This window comes from Podarcis gaigeae, assembly GCF_964106915.1.
Source record: "Podarcis gaigeae genome assembly, chromosome: 8".
NCBI lineage: Eukaryota > Metazoa > Chordata > Lepidosauria > Squamata > Lacertidae > Podarcis > Podarcis gaigeae.
In genome coordinates, this window is record NC_139684.1 from 21,690,364 (window position 1) to 21,707,110 (window position 16,747).

Sequence of the window (16,747 nt, forward strand, 5' to 3'; positions counted from 1 at the left end):
TATTCATTTGTATATGCCAATTCTGAATGGAAGCAGTGTTTCTCTAGGTTTCAACCCCTACATATTGCAGGGTGCAGTTTCAGAATAGCTGAAATGCTTTTCAAAGGGCCTCTTTTATGACCATGGAATACCAAGTGGTGAAAGTCTAGTAAGTGTGCAGAACAAGGTCATCCTCCCAGCTTTTTTAGGTTGCCATCTTGCTTCCCCAAAATGCTTGAGAAGCTGTACAGTATTTACATTCCTTTGTATAGCCCTGGCTGAATCTTTGCTTTGTGAGACTGAGGAGAATTCATTCCCCTTGAGCCTAAGGAGAGAGAGAATTAATGTTGCCTTGATGATGGTATTCACACACTCTTCAAATTAAAGAAGAAATTAGCACAGCACTTCACAGTTTAAATACAGCATGAGGAGAATTAATGCCATTTGAAGCTGATGCTGTTGCTAAGTTGCTTCCAGGCACAAGCAGGAGAAAGTTAGTTCACCTGGGGTCTAAAATACACAAGAGTAGCTTGAAGTCAAAGAAGTGATGACTACCCCTGTTGGCAGCTTGTTAGAGCCTTATTTTGTGGAGCAGACTTACAATGAAACTAATTGCAAATTACAGTTAAAAAATTCATGTGCATTTACAGGGCGCAACTTAGAGTGTTGAACAGAAGCACTGAGCCTGTCAAACCAGAAGGTTGACTGGATTGCATAATTGATAGCCTTTGACCCAAGAGCACCTGTGAGGTCACAAAAGAGCCATCTCCTGGGGTTATAGGCTTCCTGGATGTCTCTGATTTACTTTAGTTATACTGTGCATTCTCCAAGTCATCAATAAAAAGTAGAACTATGCTAACGAATAACAATGCTAAATCCGGAGAATCTGGAGGTGCACTCCATTGTTTTGTTGTTGTTGTTGGGAAACCCTTTTATTTACATGAGAGAGACAACGCTTCCCAAATCCCCTTACTTCAGAGGAATGAAGTGAGAGGAGTGGGTGGCCCCGATTCCAGGTCGGCCGTGCTTAATGGGCTTGTAAGTGATGGAGTACTCTCCCAAATAGTGGCCAATCATTTCAGGCTTGATTTCCACCTGGTTGAAGGTCTTCCCATTGTACACGCCAGCCATGCTGCCCACCATTTCTGGAAGGATAATCATGTCTCGCAGGTGGGTCTTGACCCCCTCTGGCTTCTCCATGGGCCAGGCCTCTTTCTTGGCCTTGCACAGCCACTTGAGGAGGGAGTGCTGCTTGCAGCGCAGGCCGCGGTTGAGCTGCTGGCACTGGCAGGCGCTGTACAGCTGCATCAGCTGCTCGTAGGACATGTCAAGGAGCTGGTCAAGGTCAACACCCAGATAGGTGACCTTCCAGAAAGTATGCTGCTTCTTCTGCTCCACTTCTGCCATCTTGGCCGCAGTTTCCTCTGTGCATTCCATTGTTTTTTGAGACAGACAGATGCCAACAGCAACTCCACACATAATGTTTCTCCTTCTTTTACAAAGTCTGCAATGTATTGCCCTGATCTTTAAAGAGAATTATTGCAAATAACTCACCTGACTCTTTCGTTTCTTCTAACTGCCACAAAAGATTTCCTGAATAATTGCAGAACATTACTATCATTCATTATCTTTTTTGCTCTGTAGAAATTTCCTCCTAGTAGCCTGCAGCAAACTTTTAACTCTCCCTGTTGCTGACGGGCAGCATCATAGAATGGTAAATAATACTTGCCTCTGTGTATGTGCCTGTAAACTTCACGTGTCTACTACAAAACACAGGGCACCTTGAGCTCCCATTTTTACAAGCTGCTATCATTTTCTTCCTCCTTCGCTTTATGACAAAGGCTTTGCTGTGACAGATAATGAAACCTTACAAATGGATAACTACTGCAACTGCTTTGCTATAAACACAGCTTGTGCAGCGTGTGATATGATGGAGTTGGTTTTGAACAGCAGGGAGGGATAAAACACCCCCTCCTGTCTGTTGATACCAAAGAAACCTAAATGAATTAATGCTCATGTTCCATAACAGTGGAAGCTATTAACCAACAAAGCAATTAAAAAGAGTTCATAATCGACAGTGGTGATACATGTATATTACGTTACCGAGACTTTTGCATAAATTACTAAGGGATGAAATTACACATTATGGTATTTTCGGTTTTCGTGTTTGTTTGTTTTTTAAGGCCTGCTTCGTTTGTTGACTTAACATATCTACAGCCTCTTCAATAGCCAAAGTGCTCTAGGAAGGTCACAATAAAATTGTGTTGTAAGCTGGCGTCTGATGAATTTCAGAGGGCAGGGGGAGGTCCACAGTCTGGGTGCCACTGTTAAGGTGCTCTTCTCTGGCATCACTGCACAATGAATGTCTCCTGGTTATGGGAAGACATTGAGGAAGGCGTCCATGTCCCAGCTTAACACCTGGACAGGTTTATTTGGACAGACACTCCTTCAAGTATGTAAATCTCGAGTTGTCCAAGGCCTTGAAAATTCAGAGGGTAACTATATTGGCAAGCAGTGCAAGTCTTTAAGAACTGGTGCGATATGGCCACTGTTTAGCAGCAGCCAAGAGTTAGAGGATACAGAGTCTTGAGTTAAGGAACCAGATCTGCTGCTGGGCTTCAGACCAATGAGGCTGATGGACGTGAACCCTCAAAATGTCCTTTTGTGCCCATAGGGCCAGAGCTCTGTCCTCATGCTCAGCTTCCCTGGAGCCTGAGGAATTGGGCACCTCCCACAGGACCTCACCGGTCCAATGGCACAGGGAGAAAACTAGGCTTGGGGCTTCTGCACACTCTTCTGCTCTTTTCATGCATGGTCTGTGCTTTAAAGCTCTGTGTCTGGGTGACCTCCCCCTCCCCGGCTTTCCCTGCAAAAACCCACTCCTTAAAGCTAAGAGCAAACAGCAGTCAACGGAAAACCCAAATTGATGCTTGTTCCAATTGAGTGCTAAAGAGCAGGTTTTCGTGGGGAAAACTTTGGGGGCACAAAGCACGCATGCTCGGACACAGAACTTTTAAGCGCGGACCTGTGCCTAAAAGAGCAGTGCAAAAGATGAGTGTGGATAAGCCCTTGGTCTCAACCTTTGTGGGAGCAAATTGCACCCTTGGTGCTATCCGTGGTCCTGCAACTTTTGAGCCCTCTTGCCACACAGTTTCTGGCATCAGACTTTTTTTTTTTTTTTAAAGGAGATGCAGCTGTGCAGAGCCTTAATCTGGAATGTGTTCCCAATCTGGAGAGAAGCCACACACCAGTTTCCCATCCGAAATCCACCCTCATTCCTGTCTCCTAGTGTCTGAGTACAGGCATTCCTCACCCCCTTAACACGGGGGTTATGATCCGGGTTCCTGTGCACTTAAATGAAATCGTGTAAAGTAGGGAACACCCTCTAAGCACTCTTCAAATGCTCTCTCTGCTATGCTCTCTTCCATCCATATCAAGTTGGTAGCCCTAATGGTGGGGTTTTCTGCAGTCCCTTTTGGCTTCCTTATGACTTCCCACAAGTACCAGCTGGCCAACAGGCCCAGCTACATCTTCTCCACCAATCAGACACCAAGAGGATGTACCTAGAACCTGAAATGACCCTACAGCTTCCCCCTTCAGTATAAGAAGCCTCAGTACTGCTAGCCCCAGTTTTGTCAGTGAATAACCAAGCTTCAAAGGAAGAAGCTGCTGGATCAGGCTGATGGCCCAGCTAGTCCAGCATCATGTTCTCACAACAGCCAACCAGATGACTATGGGAAGCCCACAAACACCTAAGCACAACCACGCTCTCCTCAATTGAGCATCTGAGAGTTAAATTCGAAATTCCTGCAGCTGGCTAAGTTTAGGCGAAGTTGAGTAAACACAATCTTCCCTGATGTTGTTATCGTCAAGCATTATAATTTGGACCTGAAAAGGCTTCTGTGTTATCATAAGACTTGAGCATACAGACTTGATTATATATTCTTTCCTTAAGTTTTTGTTTTGTTTTGGAACGGCTGGCACAATCTGTATGTAAATGTTTCTCAAAGCTCGTAGGACCGTAATGGGTTTGTTTTCTTAAAGGAAAAAACCTACTGCATCACCCTGGCATAATTGAACATGGAGAGGAGATCACAATTAAGAGCAGCTGCCTTCAATAGATTGCTGCAGGGTGGGGAAAGAGAACAAAGTACGGTAGTTTGTTTTTGGTAACTTGGATTTTTATGGCTGAAGGGGCCCATGTGAAGTAGTATACAGGAAGTCTAGTCTAGTCTAGTCTAGTCTAGTCTAGTCTAGTCTAGTCTAGTCTATATTACACTTGTATCCAACCCTTCCTCACAAAGGAGCCCCAGAAGGTAGACATATCAACAGAAGAAAGTCTAGGAACTGTAGTGCATGCAGGAAACTAGACATACCCAACATATTCCACTGTGGGTGTTAGTAAGAATGCCTCTTGTAAAATGGCCTTTCCCTTAGTCCAAGCTATCCCAAATGAGAGCAACTTGTTTGTGTTTGAGTAACTGGAAAAATGTGACACCACACCTACAGTAGGGGTGGGTGGGTTGGTTATTGATTTCAGAACGAGTAATGCCTGTGAACATCAACAGATGGCCACCCTTACCTATGGGCCTCTGCCTTGGTTACATTTGCCACGTTTTGCTACTGTAAATTTCTCGAGGTGCATTGTGTCAAAGTGGCTGGAGAGGTGAACATCTGCTTCTGTGTTCTCATGCTGTTAATTTGTATTCTGGTTTGAGAGAATGATTGGCTGGTTGGTTAGTCCCCCCCCCCCCCAAATTGTAGCTGGCCCTGTATTTACACACGTGGACGCCAAGTGGTTCAGCTCTGTGGTTAGTGGGCTGTGGCTACGAGAAAAGATAATGCGTTGTTACGGAGCACACATGCTTTACATTAAAGGGAGCGCTTTTGTAAAAAAATGTGCATGACAAGTGTGTTTATTTTAACAGTTTATATATGCTGAACTTGCTCATGCTGCTCTATGGGATGGGTTAGCATCTGGCTTGCAGGTGTCACTGAGTCAGTGCTGCGGATGTCTCCATGTCCTCAAGCAACCTTGGTTGATAAACCTCACAAACAAATCCAGAAACATGAAGGCATCTAAAGGGGCTTCTCTTCTTAAAAATAGCTCTATTGATCTGACCCTTAGAGCAGTGGTTTGGGAAGTATCTCAAACTATTTAAGGTTCAGCTTTTAAAAGCTTGAACTGATTACGCACCTGGCCTGGTGCAATCTTCTTCTTCTTCTTCTTCTTCTTCTTCTTCTTCTTCTTCTTCTTCTTCTTCTTCTTCTTCCATGAATTGGTCTAAACACCCTTCTGAAGGTGCCTAAAAGTTGGTGGTCATCACATCATTTTTTGTAGTACAGCCGTATCTTGGTTTTCAAACACCTTAGTTCTCAAATGTTTTGGCTTCCGAACGCTCCAAACGCGGAGGTGAGTGTCCCAGTTTGCAAACTATTTTTGGAAGCCGAATGTCTGACGCGACTTCCTCAGCTTCTGATTGGCTTTCAAAGTATGTTGTTTGGTTTGGATCTCCCGACTTCTGTTGTGCTTCTTCATCTCATAACTTGCATATGCCATGTGGTTTCCCTTCCTTCCCCCGCTGCTTCTGTACATGCTATGCATTGCTAATTTACTATGAGAAGATAAGCCGGAGCCGCTCCAAGCCCCTACTAGCCTCTATACGGCAAATGTTGAAACACAAAATGGGCATCTTTACACACAAGTCTCTAACATTTTCTTTCCACTGATGAAAGAGCAATTGTCTGTTGGGCTGCTGCTGGGTAATTAGATATGCCTCTACATCTTGGTTGGGACACAAAGGCCTCATTCCTCTTCCCCCAGGCACTGTTGCCTGGAGTCAAGATGGGAAGCTGTGTTTTGAACATGGTTGGTAAGTTGTGCCATTTTTAGGGGGTGAAAAACAATGGCATTAAGGAGAGGTAGGGAAGTATATAGAGCTTTTCATACAAAAGGCCCCAGGTTCAGTTCCTGTTATCTTCAAGTAGGGCTGGGAGAGACTCCCTTTCAGAAATCCTGGGGAGCTGCTGCCGGTCAGTGCTAGATAAACAAATGTTCAGCTTCCCCTGTTCCTAGGTGATGCGGGCAGGAGCTCATCACCCTATCAACAAGGTAACAGACACCAAGACAGGAGGAGCTCCAACCATCTTAGGAGGTGATGGAGATGTGCTCCCCTTCTTGTGGGATATATAGCAGCTATGAAGGATTTAGGAAGGAAGCAGGAAGCAAGCCTCAGCCAAGAGGGAAGAAGGGCGGGATAAAATCAATCAATCAAATTTTAATTATTTATTTAAGGGCTGGAGGCAGCTGGGCCAGAGAGGCTTCTGCTAGTGCTCAGCTGGGTGTTTGAAAGCTGAGCTGAGGAGGAAGAGAGCTCTCCTCTTGACAGAACCACGTGTCCTGCATTCTCTTGTCAAATCCTTCTGCTACTCCTTTCACTTGACTTTGCAATTCTATTGTCACTTGTTCGTAAACATTTTTCATTTTGAGGGTGGGGGATTCCCAAGTGGTGAGTTCAAGTCAACATGCTCTTTTTATTTCTCTCTCTCCTCCCACCCTGTCCCAGTTCTGAAGCTTAGCTGACCCCTTGACTTATTTGTTGGAAGCTGCCCAGAGTGGCTGGGGCAAGCCGCCCAGATGGGCAGGGTACAAATAATAAGCCCCCTTATTGTTGTTATAAGCCCCCTTATCTCCCCTGCAGCAGCTGCCTACAACTCCTCCCTATCCCTGGGCCCCGTGTGATGTTTCAAAATCCAGCATTTGCTTTTCATTGGAGACCAAATAAGAAGCTTTTATTTTTTCTGGGGATGGCAAGAATTGGGAGTTGGTATAACGATCTCTCTCCACCCACCCCTGGTGCTCAGAGAACTCCTATTGTTACAACTTGGCTCCAACCCCCCGTTTGGAAAACACGGCTGTTTGGGATGGGCGCTTGAACTGCAATACTTCATTCCGATGGAATCTCCTGCTTGAGAACAAACCCTTAAGCAAACAGTTGACTGTGCTGACAAATCCCTTGGGATTTGCCCTTCCCCGTCCCTGCCTCCTTCTGTGGCATCCTAGGTAGGCAGATGCACACCTGGAGATACAGGCAAGATGTGTGGGTGCAGAATAGGGACTGGGGGGAAGGGAAGAAATTCAATCCAGCCCACATTTTAATGGCGAACCCACCCCATGCACATGTCCTGAAACAGTATGCAAACTGAAAAACAGCTATCCTTTGAAATTTGCACTCACAACATTGTGAAGAGTTAGCAGGGCAGGATACTAATACAGTGGTACTTTGGGTTACAGACGCTTCAGGTTACAGATGCTTCAGGTTACAGACTCCGCTAACCCAGAAATAGTACCTCGGGTTAAGAACTTTGCTTCAGGATGAGAACAGGAATCGTGTGGTGGCACAGGGAGGCCCCATTAGCTAAATTGGTACCTCGGGTTAAGAACAGTTTCAGGTTAAGAACGGACCTCCAGAATGAATTAAGTTCTTAACCCGAGGTACCACTGTATTTAAATAAATTAATACTATATTGGGGCAGGGGGGATTGTGAGAGATTAAGGTGGCAGTTTACACCTGGAGTCAACCCTGGGCTAGAACTTTGGAAAGGGAGAGGAGGTTTGCTTCTTGATGCGCAACTGGGAAGACTCTTGCCTGCATACTTTCTCTCCGGTCTCTCCACAACTGAAAGGGACTAGAGATTGTAAGAAGAGTTGAGAATTAAAGGAAAGGTCCCTAAGATAAACCGAAATAGGTCACCCCTCAGGAGTCCACCTTTTTGTTACAACATCAGTTCTATAGCCCTGATTCTTCCGAAGAACTCTGTGACTGTTGAGAGTTCTATTTAAGAAGCTGCTATCCTTTTCACCGCATAATAAAAGCTCTCCCACAGAGACATAACAGGCAAAAGAAGTGTAGTGTAGATAGTAAAAAGGTAGCCATCATATATATTTTTAAAAAAGATAAAGAACATATTTATGAAATGCCCAAATGAGCAATACTGATGCATTTTTGTTTTGTTCACAGGTGTGCAACTCGACCCAGGGGAAAGGGGAAAAAGAAGAAGAATCCTTTGCATTTAAATACCCAGTGAACACACACAGTACTCAAAGGCCCCTGGTTTGGAAGACAATGACAATGCGACCTTTTGTTACTGCCCACTCATGAGTTTTCGCCTTCCTAAGAGGAAGATCGTGGCAGAGAATAGCACTGACGAAAGACACTGGGCTTGTTGAATCCTGGGCTGCTGATATTTTGAAGGAAGCTTTTATCCAGCTGTTGGGAGACTGCCTTTCACTTAGCTTCAGGAGCACCAATTGCTCAGTGTGCAGAAAATCCCAGGTTCCCTCTCTGATATCTTCAATTAGAAGTCTTTCTGATACAGGGTCAGGAAATACCAGAACAGACAATACTGGACTTAATTGGACCAATGGGCATGAAATAGCTTTCTAAAATCAATTCCAGTGGATTATGTTACTGCTAGAACTGATTTTCATATACCTGAAGTTTCCTGGTGGTGTCTCCTGACAACTGCAAACACTCACATCTTGAACGGGTTGAGAAAGACGAGGTCTTCTGCTTTGCTTCTGGCATCTCTGGAAGCCATGCTGGCTGATTTGGGGCAACCGGAAGATTCCTTGTCAGGAAGCGTAAACTGCCAGCATTTCCTTTCCACGAATGTCATCACAGTAGGTAAGTCAAACAGAGCTTTCTGTTGTATGCCTATAAACTACCATTTGTCTGTGGAGAAGCAAAGACTGCCTCCACGACTTATTTATGTGTAGACTGGGTGGCCTCCCGCCATGTTCAGGTTGTCAACGTGCCACAAATGACTTGTGTTAGTGTTCTGAGGGCTGATGGAGGGGTGATGCTGGTAATAATTTTACTACATCTGGGCTATCGACTTCTGTGGACATAATTGTAAAGCTGTTGCATTATACACCGTGGTTTTGTTTAGTTCTTGATTTTGGAGCTGGAAGGGGAACATTTCGTTCTGCTGTTGCACAAGAGGTTCCGTGGCGCTTTCTGTTTCCAGAAGAGATTCCGTAAGCTTGGGGGGCAAGTGGAAGAACAATGCTGCATTTGGCTTTAATTTTCTTTCTTGGTGCTCTATAGCACAAGGTATAAAATAGCACAGAAGATTCATTTTTCCACATGTAGAACTTTGTCTGTTTTTGGACTACAGTTCCCACCATCACTGACCACTGGTCCTGCTAGCTAGGGATGATGGATAGTTGTAGTTGAATAACAGCTGGAGAACCAAGGCCTTAACTCCATGTCCTTTTGCCTTACAACCTGCAGCTGACTGATGTGAGATTGGGCCTTCTCAGATTAGATGCCCAGATTGTGGAAAGACCCCTCCAGACATCCTTTTTATGGGTGATTTGTGCTCATTGATGGTGTTGGAGTGGTCATATGTGATCTTGCTTTCAAAACTGTTTGCGCCTGCAAAAGTTTCAAGGTGGACATGCTGCTTTGTTCCCAGTTTGTGCATGTCCTGCAACTTGCTTCAGAAATCTTGTAAGCATTCCAAGTTTTTTCCCTTGTTCTTTTGTTGTGCTGTAGTGTGAAAGTGGTCCTCTGAACAGCAGTAATATTGGTAACATTGGCGAATGATCACAGAACAACCAGTGAAGTGGAATGACGTGTGGATGGTCCCTTTTGAGTTTTAGATGAGCTGCTATGACTTCTTTTTGCCTGTTCTGACTGTGGGCACAGAATAATTGTAACCCCACCCCTCTTTAGCTGATTGGGAGTGTTTTCACTGATTCCATCTTGCACTTGGTTTTGATTGCAATTTTACTTTTTTTTGGACTATATTTCTTATCAAACATGTATTCATTATGTTAAGCTGCCTTTGGGATGGCAATTTAGGGCCTGAATAGCAGAGTGTAAAAAGAAACAGGTGGGAACTGCAAGAAAAGGCTGCAACATGGAATGCTCTTCCGTGATGTCCCATTCCATTCTCCCTCCCTGTTGGTTTGCTGTCTGAGTGTACTTAGTCCTGTATGGGCTGCTTTGGTTTTTTTTAAATAAAAATTTCTGCTTCTGCATCTCTAAGGTTCGCCCAACCTTGCTGGTATCTCCCTCTTGTACATGCTTGCTGTAGTTTTGGATTGTGCAACTCACGCTGGAAACAGAAGGAATGATCTCACTCAATAGAGTGTGTTCTTATATAGAGTTGTATCCAGTGCTCATCCAGCTCTTGGCAAACCCATTAATGGCTGTGGCAAATGAGACTCATTACATTCACTCTGTGTAGGACTGAGTTGGATACAACCTACAGGTGTTTGTCTGTTTTTTTTGTTCTTTTGCTTGCCTGATTAATGCATGGAGGCTATGATTTGCCTTGTGTTTCCAGACTAGTAGGTAGTAGTTTAGAGACTTTTTCTTACAGAGTGCATAAGAATGGGAGCATATCTCTTCAGGGGGTTGACTATATAAACTGCTTTGGCCTATATGTGAGTGGACCTCAAGCTTGCTACCAACACTATAGGGTATTCATGCACCCACCCTTTCCTCCTGAGCTACATTCTGCCCGACTCCACCTTTCATAGCGACTGACTGAGGCATCTTTTATTAGAGTGAATACAATATACAACCCTACATAACAACAGTCTTTATGTATGTCCACAGTGCTGTACAACGCTCCTATTGCTACCCAAGAAATCTGTTTTTGCTTGATTCTGTATGCATACACACACACACACACACACATACACACACACACACACACACACACACACACACGTCTCCAGATGTTTACAATAGGCTGACACAAAAATGTGAATTGCAAGCCACTTGCTTTAGAATTTAATAACCATTTAGTGCAGTTCTAACTATATCTACTCTGAAGTAAACCACATGGTGTTCCTCCCACATAAGAGGGTACAGGATTGTAATCTTATTCTTAGTTTCATGACAAGATTTGTGCCCAGTTCATTTCTGGTGTCCAGACTCTACGGCTGGATCTAATTGCCTTTTCAGATTAGAAGCTGGAGGTGTTCTTCTGCCCTGTAGCTCTGTAACCACGACTGCTCCTTGATTTGTTGGCTTCCTACTCCCATGGAGTCCTCTACCTGATATCCTTTGGATAGAGAAATTTAGCCGGAAACAGCAGCGTTCATTAGCCTTGTCAAAGCCTGCAAGCCTGAGAAATGTAGAGGATCTGATTTAAAATGCTGTTTCTCTCCCTCTTAACTATGTTAAGATGAAATGGTGAATATGTTGATCTGGACACCATGGTTCTAAAAAATGGGGAGACATGCTGCACAAGTACTTTTTTTTTGGAAAAGGGAAATTGTACACTTAAAGTTGTATGTTATTTCACCAGCAAATCTAGCAATCTCAGCACCTCTGATCCATAACCCAGCTTCCTGGCATGCTACCTTTCTGTGGGCAGATTTTCATCTATGTTCAACCATGTAGCCTTCCAGCACTCCAGTGTAATGCTATTTGAAATTGCATTCCTGAACATATAGCTTGGCTCTGAGTTCATATTCTGAGTTCATATTCTGTGCAAAGGTTCTCTCTCTCTCTCTCTCTCTCTCTCTCTCTCTCTCTCCAGTCGTACCTCAGACGTCAAATGGAATAAGTTCCGGAAGTCTGTTCAATTTCCAAAACATTCAGAAACCAAAGCGCAGCTTCTGATTGGCTGCAGGAAGCTCCTGCAGACAATTGGAAGCTGGCTTCCAAAAATAGTTCGCAAACTGGAACAGTCACTTCTGGTTTTGTGGTGCTTGGGAGCCAAAACGTTTGGGAACTAAGCTGTTCCAAAACCAAGGTACGTACGACTGTACTCTGTCTGTCTGTCTGTCTGTCTGTCTGTCTGTCTGTCTATTGGAGGTGTTGACAGTGGCGTAGCGTGGGTTGTCAGCACCCGGGGCAAGGCAAGTAATTTGCGCCCCCTAACCCGTGGATTTGCACCCCCTAACCCTAACCCCCAGATGTTGCGCCCGGTGCGGCCGGCCCCCCTGCACCCCCACGCTACGCCACTGGGTGTTGATGGAGTAGTTTGAGCAGTTAAGTCAACTGTAGTGTGACATGTCCAACTTGATCAATTAGTTTTATCCCCAGGTTTTCTCATTTTGGCTGTGTGTGAATATGTTCCATTCTAAAAGGGATGCTTCTAGCACCAACAGTTTGGGTAACAGAGAAGCGGTGGTGTGTTTTGTTTTGGCTTCATTTTTGGAGGCTGGCAAATTTAACTTGCTGTGGCGGGGAGGTGGAATCCTGGGAAAACACCAACAATAAATAAACTTCAGGATATTTTCTTTCTTTCAAACAAGATTTTTAGTTGCTGAAAGCCTTCAGGTGGTGGCATGGGATTTTGCTTCCGCCCCTGTCAGATCCGCCTGGCCTTGAAAAAGTAAGTCAGTTAGCAAATAATGAAACTTGTTCTCGTTCAGAGATTTATCCATTAGCTTTCCTTCCTTGCAGAATGTAGCAGGCAGCTGTGGATTCCTGTGGCCAGGAGTATGAGTTGGATTTTCATAGTGCTTTCACCACGTCTGCTTAGTTTGGAATAGGGAACCTTTATTCTCATAAAGATCCACAGAAAAGTCAGTTGAGGGTCAGAGCTAATGGTCTATGGAGCTGGAGCCCAGGTGGGGCAGAATATATTCCTCTTTCAGCAAAAGTGGAGATGTTTAGGCCACTTGATATCTGCATTGGGTGTGAATTTATTACACACAGAAACACACAATTGGGTTAAATTGTACGCACACAGAGAGACATATACACATTCTGTTTTTATTAATGCAAATGTTTAAGCTGGGTTTTTTTACACACACAAATTGTTCTGTGTATGTTTTTACTACACTGCAAATCAATTCTGGATGCTTCGTGGGAAAAGATTCATGAATAAATAACAATAATATGAATTTTTATCTTGTAAGCTGCCTTTGAGTTTGCTTTTTTCATGAAGAGGAATGGGGGATATACATTTCTAAGTAATGAAAAATATGGAGCTGCAACTTGAGGACCAAGGCTGTACCTTGTTTAGTTCAGGCAACCCTGATGAGGCACATCTCAAAGATGTTTCTCTAATTGGCAGTGATTCATGGCAAATGGCCACTCTCTCTATATGAACAAATTCATAGGCCATTGGCTCCTGAACACCTAACCCAAGAGATATTGAAGTTCTGCTGAAAAGCCGTTTATATATATTTTTTTTTTTGCAAAAAGAAGAGGAGGAGGAAATGGGAATTTAGAGTTTGTGATGAGCTCTGCCTTGCTCCCAAGCAGGAAAACCAATAGACCAGTTTTGTGTGTGTGTGTGAGTGTGTCTGAGAGCAAGTGGATAAGCGAGCCCTATTAACATACTGCCCCTTTCCTTGCTTTGGACTGCCCTTCTCCATTTCTTTAAACAATGACAATACTTCCCTTTGAAGTGAACGGTCACCATGGAAACAGATTACTAAAGGATGCAGCTAAGCATTGCCTTTAAAAAAGAAAGGGGGGGGGAGCAAGTAAGCGCAGCCTTTGGTGCTGGGAGCGCAGCATCAGGTTTCTGGCCTTGGGCTTAATCTTGGCGTTCTGTGGAATGGGAAGAAATTGAATGTGCGTTGCGGAGCCGTTTATGAAAGTTTGCCATGCTTGGAAGGGGAGAGGGAGGGTGGCAAGCCGTGATTTTGTTGCAGAGAACGGCGCTGGGTTGTCAGATGTAATATTGCAACTCATGCTGGTTCAATTCTGGGGGTATCATTTCATGCAAGTTAACTCGGCGAAAAAGAAAGGACATTTCCCCTCTATTTCAACTCTGGTCTGCTTCTAGGCTTGCCTCAGCCACCTATGCTAGTGCTGTACTTTATTTGTGGAATATGAGAACCTCTGAGCATAAGCCCTCCAAGTGCCCCTATTTTCCAGGGACAGTTCCGGATTTACTGAAGCCATTCCAGTTTCTGATTTGATCCTGCTTTTCCTTAGGCCATCCCTGTTTTCATCGGAGAAATGTTGGAGGGTATGTGAGCATGCGCATAAAGGCACACACAAACACCGTCGCATTGCTAGTAATGCAGAACTCAGAAGGCTCACAGGGCACCTCCAGAGTATTTTTGCAGGAGGGGATCAGGCATATGCCAGAACTTCTAAAGTAGAATGAAAAGTCTTGGTTAGGGTCCAGAAACTGCTGTTTTTAGAGGGGGCAAGGTTTGTAGGCTTCTTAAGACACAAAGAGGGCAGCTCTGCACATTTTGTATCAGTTTTATACCAGTTGAACTGACAGAAGCTCCCCCCAGCACGGGACACGTTTCCTGGGACTAACAGTCTGGTGAGATCCTAAGCTTCCTTTATGAAACTATAGTTCCCAGGGGTCCCAGGGAGACAAGTGATGACTCTTCAATCCGTTTTAAGTGTGTGTTGTAGAAATGCCCCATTGCTAATACAACTGCTATTTATGTTCCCTTCCACAAGCTATTTTGCCCTCATTATCTTACCCTATCATTGTTGCAGCCATAATTTTAGCAGGGTTTTTGTTTCTGCTCTCTGTGCACTGTGGCTGCCATCAACAGTAGTGTAACCCACTTTTGCTTTAAATGTTCCATAATGGAAACCGGTCTCTTCCTTTGCTGAATGGCTGTGATCCTACAAGTTCAGCCTGCTTATTTATTTTTACAAAAGCAAACTCGGAGTCTGACAGTAAGTGTGCTAATAATCCCTTTCTAGAAGGAGGATTAGAAGAAGGGTCAGAAAGCCAACAAAACTTTGTATTATTGACACGGGAACAAGAGGCACGGAAACAAGATATGTGGCACTGAGTATTGACAAAAACAACAGGGCCAGTTCTTAGGAAGAGCGCCCTGCTTTGCTGATTCAGCCAGTGTGCTAAATCTGTTTGCTGAGGACTAAACAGAGCCTTCCCTTTCAGAAGAATTTCACCCAATTTTCCCCATGAGCAGAGCCTTTGTAATAATGATCCTCTCTGTCTTTTAAATTTATGCTCAGATCTAAATTGATTGGCAGATTACTTAAAATGCTAAGAAATAGTTCCCTGGGGAATACTGTATATTTAGTAGCATTTTTCATAGATGATTTGTTGCAGAATACTGTGATGAACTGTACATTATGTTTGTAGGAAGCTGCCTCATACCAGGGTCTTAGTCTGTTTGCCTGTCTAGGGTAGTCTTGTTTACTCTGAATGGCAGAGACTCTCCAAGTACCATCACCTGGTACCTGACCCTTGTAACTACAGTGGTACCTTGGTTCTCAAACTTAATCCATTCCAGGAGTCTGTTCGACTCCCGAAAACCAAGGCGCTGCTTCTGATTGGCTACAGGAGCTTCCTGCACTCAAGCAGAAGCTGTGTCATACGTTTGGCTTCCGAAAAACGTTCGCAAACCAGAACGCTTACTTCTGGGTTCACGGTGTTTGGGAGCCAAAACGTATGAGTACCAAGGCGTTCGAGAACCAAGGTATGACTGTAGAGATGTTGGGGATTAAACCTGGCATTCTTTGCAAGCCCAACCGTAGGATTAAGCTGCTGGTGCAGATTGTTGTTGTTTAGTCGTTTAGTCGTGTCCGACTCTTCGTGACCCCATGGACCAGAGCACGCCAGGCTCTCCTGTCTCCCACTGCCTCCTGCAGTTTGGTCAGACTCATGTTTGTAGCTTCGAGAACATTGTCTAATCATCTCGTCCTCTGTCGTCCCCTTCTTTTGTGCCCTCAATCTTTCTCAACATCAGTGTCTTTTCCAGGGAGTCTTCTCTTCTCATGAGGTGGCCAAAGTATTGGAGCCTCAGCTTCACGATCTGTTCTTCCAGTGAGCACTCAGGGCTGATTTCCTTAAGAATAGATACATTTGTTCTTCTTGCAGTCCATGGGACTCTCAAGAGTCTCTTCCAGCACCATAATTCAAAAACATCAATTCTTCGGCGATCATCCTTCTTTATGGTCCAGCTCTCACTTCCATACATCACTACTGGGAAAACTATGGCTTTAACTATATGGACCACTTCTGGTATATAATGCGTGGATTCAAGCCCAGTTACAGTATTTGATTTGAAAGTTTGAAAACTGCTGAAAAGTAGGTAATTAGACATCTGGGCTATTGAGAATTCCTGCTGCTGTTAAGAGTAGACCACAACTCCTCAACCTGATTGACTTGCCAGCAGTCCCATCCATGATGGGTGGTGGTCAGAAAGATGGGAATTGGTAGTCCAGGAACACCTGGAGGGCACCTGGTTGGGAAGGCTGGAGCAGGCTTAAGATAGCTTGTGTCGTGTAATGGATTGAGTTTTGGGCTGGGATCCCGGGTTCAAATCCTCACTCGGCCATGAAAGCTCACTTATCACCCTTGGTCTCTCTGCCCAACCTACCTCACCAGGTTCTTATGAGGATAATGTGGGAAGAGGGGAAATTGTGTACACCAGCTTGAGCTCCTTGGAGGAAAGATTGGACATATCTTTAGGTGCTGGTTGAATACATTTCTCTTCAACCAGGCATTGGGCTGACTGACATTCTATGGCTATGCTAATCATCCACATACTATCCCCTGCTTTTTCCTGTAGGACTAATTGCAGTCGTTAACAGTCGTCAACAGGTTTACCATACCCATTGAGTCAATCGCCCATCTCCTACTACCCTCCTGAGAAAAACCCCACCCCACCTTCCTACTATATATATAAGGGTCTGTTGACTTCTGTTTCAATGTATCTGAAGAAGTGTGCATGCACATGAAAGCTTATACCAAGAACAAACTTAGTTGGTCTCTAAGGTGCTACTGGGCAATTTTTTAAAAAATTTAAATATATTTTGACTGCGTCAGACCAACACAG

At 44.3% G+C, this 16,747-nt stretch overlaps 1 pseudogene across 1 annotated transcript; it reads right to left on the reverse strand.

Moving 5' to 3' along the window:
- Window positions 1-884: 884 nt before the first annotated feature.
- LOC310850184 (small ribosomal subunit protein uS19 pseudogene) lies at window positions 885-1,420 on the reverse strand (annotated as a pseudogene). The gene has a single exon. The product of its transcript is annotated as a small ribosomal subunit protein uS19 pseudogene (transcript).
- Window positions 1,421-16,747: the final 15,327 nt, after the last annotated feature.